The sequence below is a fragment of the Nuphar pumila genome, chromosome 3, assembly GCF_984573655.1.
Source record: "Nuphar pumila chromosome 3, dmNupPumi1.hap1.1, whole genome shotgun sequence".
Lineage (NCBI taxonomy): Eukaryota > Viridiplantae > Streptophyta > Magnoliopsida > Nymphaeales > Nymphaeaceae > Nuphar > Nuphar pumila.
In genome coordinates, this window is record NC_143251.1 from 23,915,207 (window position 1) to 23,927,647 (window position 12,441).

Here is a 12,441-nt window from a genome sequence, read left to right on the forward strand (position 1 = left end):
ACCTTCTGTAGTTATGATGATAACACACTGCATCTGAGATTTTTTTTCCTTTCCCTGAAAATTATCAACATCATAAAGTAAAGGATAATCTAACTAGAAGAATGTATTAGGGCACAATACATCCTTGGGTTTCTTTGTGCTTCTCTAGAGATGGTTCTTGGTGGCTATGCGTCCCATGTTGGCTTGCTATAACTATTTCAGATCTCTTATGCACATTATATTATTTAAACATGGCACATTTTTATGGGAGGTTTAGACTCTGTGGCCATTATTTTGAAACTAATTAAGAAAGTGCTGGTAATGAACTAGTGGGAAAGGTGTTACAGAAATAAGAAACATTTGTTTTGTGTGCATAAGATTTAAGGAGGTGTATTCCTGTGGGAATCCTAATGCTGTTAGTAACACAAATTTTGGCTGCCCAAGTTCTACAACTTCTATTGTTAATTCCCTTTCAACAACTATTTTTAGTCTCAATTTATACACTTTGAATGTTATATATTCCATTGATATTTGACTTAGAGCCTCTCTAAATGAGCCTTACATTCTCTTAGATGCGTCCTGATGTCGTTTGTTGTGAGCCTATGTTGAATATCAACTATTACCCTAGGTCAATAAAGTTGAATTTTAGTCAACTTGCAATCTTATAGCATATGAGTCTTCCTCACCACTTAAGGCACTTCAACCGTCACTATTGGATCTTTGTGTGAATAGTTGATCATATATTGTAACAACCCCAATTGACCCTCGTAAAATAGTGATTTTTTTTTAAACAATTGCATAAACTAACCCAAGGATCCTGGGTCTCACAGATTTAATATACCAAACTAAAAACCAGACTGTGCATTGAATCAAAAGAAGAATAATTCAAACTTTATTAATTCAATAAATAATGTCAAATAGACTAAGACCAAAAAATCATTTATATCATGAATGAGCCACTCTATCAGAGAACCAGAAACCAGTCACAGGACTCATAGTCTCCAACCAGCTAGTCAGGACATTACTAAGCATCTGAGCCTGTAAAACAATTTTAAGAAAACGGTTAAGAACTAAAGTTCTTTGTACGAATTTCTCTAAAAATCCAAACAATAAAGGAATTAGCATAAACAAAATTCATGCATAAATTTCAAAAGAATATCACAATTAACAACTTACTACAGTCAACTTACCATCAAGCATTTAAACAAAATATCATGCAGAATCAAATATTATGCAAAGCCAAATATGTATAAATGCATGAGCTAATGTTGAATAGTAAATATGCATGAATAACTTATTAGGTTATTTATCAGAATTGCTTTTGCATGCATGTTCCTATTAAATGCACACAAATTAAATTTTCACTTTTTCTTAAACCCGTGGATACTCAAAACGTGTACAACTTTTCGAAGTCCAAGTTAACTTTCCAGTTATAGCTTAACACACAATTTGTATTTTATTATTGGGTTTCACACTTGTTCTTCGACTGATATCAGGAATCACCACCTTTCATCGGAACATTAGGAATCCTAACCTAATATTGGGACATCAATGGAAATCCTCAACCATTGACGTCACTTTCTTGGTATACCAAAACTATAGTTGAGTCAACAACAACACCTCTAGGCAAAGTGGTTGAAATCTCTTTAAAATCGCAGCTGAGAGGTGAACCACTATATCGAGTTCAGAGGCACAATTGCACACAGAGTTTTAGTATCCTCACGGTCCCCCAAGACCGCATCAAAGTTTCTCATACTGTAGAAGGGACATCAAAGAAAAGAGTAATTACACTGTTTGGTCTTTTTTACTTTTTAAACAATTTCAAGTTCTTTACACAAGAACCGTTTTGCAAATCTACATGCAAAACCAACTTCGGGCCCTGGCCCACACAATATAGCAGTGCAATTAATTTTGGAAAATCAATTAAATTTTCATAAATAAATTTTGCAATGAATAAATAAAATCAACAATAAATGGATCAATACATGCTCCTAGCCTATACGGCCCGTAGTGGTTCACATCTGACCACCAACACATCTCATCAGTAATTTATGCATCTTTGCAAAATTTAAGTAAACATGCAACACACACATTCTTTTCAACTATTTTCATAATGCACATGAAACCAAACGCATACGCATACGCATGCCAATCGATGCTCGCAGAACACATTAACATGATCAATCTCATGCATAAACATCCAGACATGCATATGATCATATTTATGCAAACATCAAATAAATTTCATATTCAAGCGTATGATATGCACAATTGTAAGTCAATCAAATCAACATCATGTTTATGTATCATTTCTGAAAAATGCATACATCAATCTTAAACATGATCGAATTCATGAACCAATTCAACTATGCAAAAAAATTCTTATCTAGCCAACAACAAGGCAAATTTGAATTCACAATTCGAACAATCATTTGTTCAGTAGATCTGGACCATATTTGCGTATATAAGAAACTTGACAAGTCTGGTCAAATTTAAATATACCTGAGACTTGGCAGATCTGATCATATTTGCATATCATAAAGCTCGGCAGATCTGATCAGATTTGCACACAAGCAAAACACTGCATGTCTGATCACATTTGCACCCAATAAGAGTCTACAAGTATGATCAGATTTGCTCATATGCGAAACACTGTAAGTCTGATCAGATTTGCACAAAAAAGAGTCGTCAAGTCTGATCAGATTTACACACAAGCAAAACACGAAAAGTCTGATCAAATTTGCACAAAAAAAGAGTCAGCAAGTCTTATCAATTTTTCACACAAGCAAATCACTATAAGTCTGATTAGATTTGCACCCAATAAGAGTCGGCAAGTCTGATCAGATTTGCACACAAGCAAAGCACTACAAGTCTGATCCGATTTACACACAATAAAAGTCGGCAAGTCTGATCAGATTTGCATATTAGCAGAAAATCAGCAAGTTTGATCAGATTGCACACGAGAAAATCAGCAAGTCTAATCAGATTTGCTTATATGCAGAAACCTGCAAATCTGATCAGATTGCACACACAAGAGAAATCGACAGGCATATATATTCAGCTATATAAATATAAAAAATCGACAATCTAAAATTTCATGCATATTTTTAGATGTGAATTAATAAAGCCAATACATGTGCCTCAATGCATGACCCAAAATATGAACATGTACAAAACCATATATATTCTATGTTATGAATAATAAAAATTATTAAATCTGATTTTCATGCATCTTACATACTTTTGCTATGCAGAAGCCATGAAATAGGAAATCAACATGCCTATCTAACTGAAAAATCGTCAAATCTGAATATGTATATGTGTATACATATTTAGATACATGAATCAATAGATACAAATACATATTCAATTTTTTTTTATTCATAAGGGAAATCACCATCCATAAAAACATTAACTCTCTCTCTCTATATATATATATATATTCTCCACTATGTATTTATATATATATATATATATATACATAAAGAATCAGATTTCGCTTTCTCCCATCTAATGTTGTGCTTGTAGTGTCTCCAATAGATACCCTTTTGTGAGTTGTTCGTGCTTTTGTGGAAGACCACCATTTGATTACATGGTATCAGAGCCTTGAAGAGCTTTCGGTCTTGAAGATTCCTGCCTCATTTTTCGTGCCCCCCTTGCAAAGAGAATTTTATCCTCTTGTTCATGACTAAGGGATCGTTCTTGGAGGAAGCTTGGCGACAATTTTTTTGTGTGCTCATTCTTCTCCTCTCTTTCCTCTCTCTTTCTCTTCTTTTCTTCTCTTATTTACTTCTTTTTCTTTTCACACTCTTGTAAAAGATGAATGACAATGATAAGATCACCATCTGTAACGCCCCCCAAAATTTCAACCTTAATTATTATTTAAATATTGAAATTTTGAGACCAATTTTTTTTTTATAAGTATAAGTAAATCAAATCTTATAATGCAGAAATGATTTGAAAAAACCGTTAAGACTTTGGATGAGGTTACACTAAAGATAACAATCAAATTAAAATGTATGAGATATACACATTTCAAAGCATGTACAATATAAGACTGAAATATGAAGAGTTTTAATTTCATTTCAAATCAGAGTATAAAAACAATAGTTCAGTATCTACATGATCAAGTACTTAAAACGAAAAGATCATGTCTACCAAGATCACAAAGTAAGAGTGAACCCTCGAGGATGCAGCCCGACCAGTCATTCGCTCCAACTACTCATCATACTTTACCTGCATTACCTGTCCCCTATAAAATAAGGTAAAACTCGCTTAAGTCTGGTAAAGCAACCTAAATTCAAACTTAAAGAAAACATATCAAACATTTAAAGATAAAGGCATGATATATTATTTATCAATTGTCAAGTGATAGACAAAGAAACCTCCTATGAATCATTCATTTCAAGCATTCAGACATAAAGCATTTCATCACTTAATATTCTATTCAACCTTAACTCATATAATAAAGCATAATCTATATGCATTCAAGTTATACAAGTCATCGCATAAATATATATATATATATATATATATATATATGCATCTAAGACATTCAAATTATTGCATCATTTTCATATACATTCATAATTCTTATAAACAATAAGTTAAATCACATTTGACCATTCCAGCATGACAAACATACATTCCTTATAAGTAATTTAGTTAGATATTCATGATACACATCAATCATAATACATAGGTGTGATATATTCACTCAGACAATCATAATGCAATCATTTGCAATGAATCTATGTAGGCTTGATGTATCATTCACCTAATAAGTCAAAACTAGTCATTTGTAGGCGTAATGCATTATTTACCTATATGTTAACATAAGCGTCATAATCATAACCTCATATTAAGATATAAAATCAATAAGGATTCGATTCTCACGTCTGAGTTCAGTATATAATCGTGCTACAACAGAAAAACCAAATCTATAAATTCATAACTGGCTATCTCAATCAACTCAGAAGATCACAATTCATCATAACATTTTATTTAATCATATAAATATTCACACAATCCACGCTGGATCGCATGGTATGGGAAATGTATAACCTCACAAGGAGTTACCGCCCTAAACGGATGGTCTGCCTGGTCTTAGACAATGCACTTCCTTACAGGAATATACCATCTTCGCGGGCTACCCGCTCTTAGACAATGCACTTGCTCACATAGACTTACCGTTCTAGCCAGATTACCTGATCTGGTCATGCACACCCTCACAAAGAATCCTTTAGAAACAATTTCTCAACGGATACCATATCCAGTAAAAATTATTGTGATACATGCATCAATACAATTTACCACTCTCAGGGTCGATAGCCACCAACACGGGCATAAGCATGTATACAATGAATATGCATCACTTCATATGACACTTAAATCATAAAATACACATTTAACCAATAAGGTTCCATGAACTATAGTTCACTATTAAACTTAAACATTTATCGCATGCATTCATAATTTCATATCACGTGGCATTTAAATCATATCATACAGAAGCATATTAGCCTATGCATCATATCATCGCCATAAGGAACATTGCATTTCGTAAATTGAACCTCGAAGCATGTGTAAACAAGACATGAGTTCTATGAATGCATACGTGAACATGCACATTTCATATTACAAAGCAACTAAACCTCAACATACATAACTTCTACGTAGTTTGAGTTATGCACACATGTTTCAAGTCATATATGCATTGTTTCACCACATGAATCAATATGCAAAGCAAGCATTTCATGCATAATGCGTCTCACACATAGTGTATATATATATATATAGCATTCACACAAATCATGGTTCGTTCATGAGAGTACGAGACATATTAGTCCATGCATAATGGTATTTGCATAATCCTATCATGAACATGATTCTATCGCTCATGCTTTCATGCATGATTATACAATTATTATTTTACACTAGCATTTAATATGGTCATGTCAAACACATCAATTTATGAAACATTCATTCACACAAATGCATGCTCAAACATGTACCTGCAACAAACACACTCCATATTTCACTATCTAAAATCATGACGAGCATGATCTTTGAACTACGACAAGAAAATCACTTTTATTCCCATACATTCAAATCATGCTCAACATGATCTCCAAACTACAATCACAACAGTCCTAGATATCCACAACTAAGTGGTGTGTGTGAGCAAGAAAGTTTTGCATACAATAAAAATAAATTTATTGGGTGATGCATTTGCACCACGTACTTACCACGGGCATTTACCTTATTTGTATTTTGCATTGCATTGCATTCAATGCACATTGGCTTATAGTTGTTTTAATACTTAGCGTATCAAATTTTTAGTATATCCTACACTCAAATCAGTTAAATATATAGGCAACCATAGCAATCTTAGATATTCACAACTATGTGCGGTGTGTGCGCATAACTTGTATTTGCAATTTAGTGAAGTATTTAGTACATCATGTTTACGCAATTAGTGCCTAAACATTCTCTCTATAAGTTCAGTTAAAGAAACTTGCTTTAATGTGAAGAACAACAAATCAAAACTCAAAAGACTAAGGGGTTTCAAAATCCGCAAAGACTGCTCAAGCAACGATGCACCGAACACTTGATGTGCGGTTGAAAATGCCAAAAACTCTAAAAATATGAAATCCCTAAAAATTCAGAAAGATAGGGTGAACCACCAATAAATATTAACTGTTGAGCAGAAAACGCTACATATACCAATATCTCTATCTCACCAAATTTAGTTACTGCAAAACATTGATTAAATATTTAAATACTACTTTTGATTAAAATGACCAAAATGCCGCTTGGTTAAAAATTAAGATTTTTAACTTAATAACATCATCTAGTAAATTCCAAAATTCAATGATATAAGGAGAAAAGAACAAAGCATTAGCAACCTATGAGAAAAAATGGAAAGAATGGAGAATAGGGCACTTCAAAATTATGTCATGGCTAATCAATAGGGTTGACATTAAAAAATGCTCAAGTCTTGCAAAGTTTGAGCATGTCGATAAAGTTTGAAAATACCTTAAAAATATGTATTCCCTTAAAGATATTGCACATGTGTGCAATTTACAAGACAAGGCCTGAACAATGACTCAAAAGGATAAAACTATTAGAGAATATTACAATGAGTTGTCCGAACTTTGGGCGGCTTCTTGAGCCAAAATGACATTGTTTCGAAGATATCGAGCTTCGCAAAAAGCAACTCGATATGAAACATTTTTATCAATTCATAAATGTTTAAGACCGGAATTCGAGTCGACCAAGTCGACTCTCCTATATGGTGGAAAAGTTCCCTCTATCATTGAAACTATAGAGGAACTAACTATAGAGGAAAACAGACTTAAAAAGAATACTCTAAAAACTGAAGATGACTCAGTTATAGCTGTGTCCAAACCGGGCAACTATGTGCGGACTTATAGGCCTCCTCACTTCGGTAGACGAGGAGGTGATTTTGATAAAAGAAAAGTCATTTGTCATCATTGTCATTAGCAAGGCACTATAGGCCCCAATGTCCTAAATTAAAGAGGAGAGATGAGAAGAAGGTTGTATCAGTCGAATCAGATTCAAAAGATCAAGATGCACCAGTTTCTATGGCTCAATTGATGGAATTTTTTCAACCTCTTCTTAAGGGAGCGCCCTCCTCAACTGAAGCATCTACTGGAGCAACTGCTTCATCCTTCTCTGATCCAGGTAACTTTTCTTGGCTTCTTGATTCTGGTGCTTCGTTTCATATGATCCCAAATATTAAAAGCTTATTCGAATATCTTAAAAGTAACTCAAGTGTGTCAAAAGTTTTCACAGTTGATGGGACCTCTCTTGAAATAGAAGGAATATAAAATTTTGAAAAAGCTCTTAAAACAAAGAATTTTTTTATCCTAGAAGTTAGGTATATTCCTAAATTAAATTTAAACCTCTTGTCTGTTTCTCAAATATCTGATTATGAGTGTAATGTTTCCTTCTCTTCTCATGGTTGTTCGATACAGGATCGCCAGTCAGGGAAGCTGATTGGAGAAGGAGGACGCTATTACATGGACTTTTTGGAATTACCTAAGAATGCTTTCTGTTTTAATGTTTAGAAACTAGGATTGGACCTATGGCACAAAAGACTTGGTCATCCTCATATATCCAAGATCCAACACTTTCCAAGTTTAGGAAAATTTTGTAATTCTGAAAGTTTCACTTGTAAAGACTGCATTATTGGTAAAATGAAACGATTACCATTTCATGATAGAACTTTTATTTCCTCTAGAGCACATGAATTAATACATTCGAATGTTTGGGGTCCAACATCGGTTATTTCAAAAGGAGAATATGCATATTATGTTATTTTTGTTGATGACTATTCTAGACATACTTGGATTTACTTTCTTAAGTACAAATATGAGGTTTTCTCACATTTTCAAACGTTTCATAAAATTGTTTAAAATAAATTTCAAAATGATATTTTCATTTTCACATTGATTCACAGAGATAATTTATGTCCAATGAATTCAAAGATTATCTCAATTTACATGGCATTACACATCAAAGATCTTGTCCACACACACCACAACAAAATGACCTGGCCAAACGGAAACATCGACGCATCATGGAAACCACTAGGACTTTACTAATAGCAAATCAAGTTCCAAAAGTTTTTTGGGCAGAAAGTATCCTAACTGCTACCTATCTTATTAAACGAATGCCATCTTCATTGAAAAACGTAACTTCAATTGAAAAACTTGTCAACTTAGCCCCTGATTACTCTAGATTAAGTGTCTTTGGATGTAAGTGTTTCGTTTTCACTAACAAAAATGACAAACTCTCTCCCTGTGCAATCTCTTGTGCCTTCCTAGGATGTGCCGATAATAAAAAAGCTATCGCTGTTTTGATTTCAAAAATGGGAAATTATATGTATCTAGGAATATATCTTTCCTAGAGAAATAAAGTATTTTTGAATTCGATAAACCCAAGGAAGTCACTGAATACTCCTTTTTAATAGATATGATTTCAAAACCCAATGAATAAGATCTTGAATGTGACTTTGACAATGATCAAAGTCCTATTGATGTTGAACCTAATGATGATAATGAAGAGCAAACTCATAGGGACATTAGTCTACAATATTTAAGACATAAAGAGTCAAATTCCTTTTGCATTAGAAAAATATTTTGAAGTACCAACCGGAAGGTCATCCAGAATTTATAGGTCTCCTGAAAAATTTGTGTCATACAAGTCTTTTTCACCTACATACATGGTAGTTATTGCATTGATACAATCCTATACAAAACTGTCATCCTACTCTCAAGCCCAAATCCATATAGAATGGATGAAAGCCATGAAAACAGAATTTGATGGATTAGAAAAGGCTAACACTTGGACCATTCAAGATGTTCTTCCAGGTAAGAAACCTATAGGTTGTTGATGGGTCTACAAAGTCAAAACCAAGAGTGATGAAACTCTTGAAAGATATAAAGGCCGCTTAGTAGATAAGGGGTATGCCCAAGAGTACGGTATTGATTATGAAGAAACATTCGCCCCTATTGCTCGTGTGACCATTGTCATAACTCTAATAGCCTTAGCCTTCATTAGAAAATGACCCATATTTCAGATGGATGTCAAAAATGATTTTCTTAATGGAAATCTAATTGAAGAAGTATACATGGAAGCCCCACCTGGTATTAGTCTCTCTAAGGGTAAAGCTCTTCGTTTAGAAAAAGCAATTTATGGTCTTAAATAGGCACCAAAAGCCTGGTATGACAAATTTAGTCGGGTTATGACTAATCTTGGTTTTCAATCTTGTTTAACTGACACTGCTTTGTTTGTTAAGCATTCTGATGCATGCATTATTATTCTCCTTCTATATGTCGATGATATAATTATCACCGGTGGAGACAAACATGGAGTTGCAAATATCAAAACCCTTCTTAAAACTCATTTTGAAATGACTGACTTTGGCTTATTATGATATTTTTTAGGAATTGAAGTTGCTTATTTTCCTCGTGTATATTTAATGTCTCAGTCTAAATTTGCCTTTGATATTGTTTCAAGGTCTGAAATTACATATGACAAGAAAGTAGACACTCTAGAAGTTGTCAACATCAAAATGAGGATTGATGATGGAGAACTTCTTCATGACCCAACTTCTTACAGACAGCTTATCAAAGCGCTTTCCTATCTCTCCATAACTAGGCCAGACATAGCACACGTTGTACACACAACTAGTCAATTTCAACATGCTCCCACCTCTGTTCACATGGGAGCAGTCATGCGTATTATTAGATACATCAAGTCCTTTCTTTTACAAGGACTCTTCTTATCTGCTTCATCATCTTTAGATTTAATTGCCTATACTGATGCAGATTGGGGCGCTGATCCCAATAATAGACACTCAACCACTGGTTTTTGTGTTTTCTTAGGTGAATCGTTGATTTCGTAGAGATACAAAAAATAACATAATGTCTCTCTCTCATCCACCGAAGTTGAATACTGAGCCATTGCAACCATGACCATGGAAGTAGTTTGGCTCAGACATCTGCTTGCCGACATAGGAGCTGAAGCAACACAAGTTTCACGTATGTGCTGTGACAATAAGAGTGTGATCTATATTGCAAGCAATTGAATATTTCATGAACGCACCAAACATATTGAGATGAACTGTCACTATGTGAAAGAGGAATATCTACATGGAACCATTGATCTGCCTTATGTTACATCCGAATACCAATTAGCAGATTTCTTCACCAAACCTCTTGCTACTCCCAGATTTCACTTTCTGTTAAAAAAACTTTCGCTCATTGTATCATAAGTTTGAGGGGGAGTGTTAAAATGTAATATATATAATAATATTATTATATATTTTTATTTTTATTTTTATTTCCATTTTATTATCTAGTTCATTTTGAACTAGATATTTTAATCTAGTCAAGTCCCAACTAGGACTTGACTATAATATAGTTGTTGGACCTAGTCCAACGGCTATATTTAGAGTCGTTGGACTAGGTCCATAGACTCTTATCGAGCTCTCCTCTACCTCTTTCCCTCTTGTATAAATAGGGGTGATCCCCTTCAATAATGTAATAATGCTTCTTAAGCATTTCTTGTGAGAAATAAAATATTATTATTTTTAGTATGTATTATTTTTAGTATGTTCTTCCATTTATACCCTTTTACGGGTTGTGCTTGTAGTGTCTCCGATAGACACCCTTTTGTGAGTTGTTCGTGCTTTTGTGGAAGACCACCATTTCATTACAAAAGGCTGGTATCCATACTTCTGTTTTTGTGGGTTGGACCAGGGTTACCATAAGTATCCTCTACTGAGAAGTGGCACTTCAGAAGTGCAAAGTTTAATTCTTCCAAAGTGTGATAAAAAGTATCTTTCCTGCACGCTTCCCACAGGTTTCATTAGCAGAATGTCTTCATAAACCCTTTGCATAACCACTGAAGCTGCATTTTACTCGTGCAAAATGCCTTCATGAACAAATAGTGTGTGCTCAAACATTGCTTCTCACCATCACTAGCTGATCTTAAAAGATGCATCTTTACCATACTTAGATATTTGAGAGTCTGGTATCCGTGCTCTATTTTTCTAGATTTGACCTTGGTTACCATAAGTACCACCCTTGGAAGTGTGTTTCAGAAATGCAATGTTAAATTCTTTTAAAGAGTTATGGAAAGCATATTTCCTGCACACTCCCACAGCTATGTAACAGGGACTCTTCTAACAAGGCAACACACCCATGTCGCACCTGCACCCTGTAATGAAATATGCGGAAAAGAAATGTATGTCCTACAATGGACATTCACACATAGAAATCAAAGAAAAAGTCCAAAAGAGGACATACACAAAAGCCAATAATGGCTAGAAAGCATAAAATCTTATAAAGGCACTAAGAGGCTTGAAGAAGCCACACATACAAAGGGGGAGACCCCACTTATTTATAGGCAAGAGAGGAGTGAGGGAGAGTTAGAGAAAAGAAAGAGAGAAGGACCATTGGGAGTCCCAACAAGGAGTCGTTGGGCTCCCAACGGTCACAATTGTGACCGTTGGGGGGCCAACGACTCTTTGTTGGGCCCCCCAATGGCTGTGCATTTAATGCACAAAAAGTACAAAAAAGGAACAAAAAAGAATAAGAAAAAACAGAAAAAGAAAAAGGAAAAAAGAAGAAAAGAGAAAAAGTCTACAATGCCCCTATTGGGCGAGTTTACAGAACTACCCCTTATCGGGTAGTGTGTGATAAATATATATATATATATATATATATACATATATATATATATATATAAATATATTGATTACATATATTTTAACACCCTCCCTCAAGCTTTACGGGGATACAACCGAAAGCTTGTTGAGAAGAAACATGAAACGAGGAGCAGCAAGAGCTTTGGTGAAGAAGTCCGCCAACTGGTATTCGGATGTGACGTAGGGCAGTGCTATGGTTCTTTTTAGGTATTCATCTCGAA

At 34.3% G+C, this 12,441-nt stretch overlaps 1 protein-coding gene across 1 annotated transcript in view; it reads left to right on the top strand.

Annotated features, from left to right (window-relative positions):
* Nucleotides 1-12,441, top strand: part of LOC149842300 (P-loop containing nucleoside triphosphate hydrolases superfamily protein) — a 117,441-nt gene that overhangs the window by 64,424 nt on the left and 40,576 nt on the right. The gene's annotated exons all lie outside the window — the stretch shown is intronic.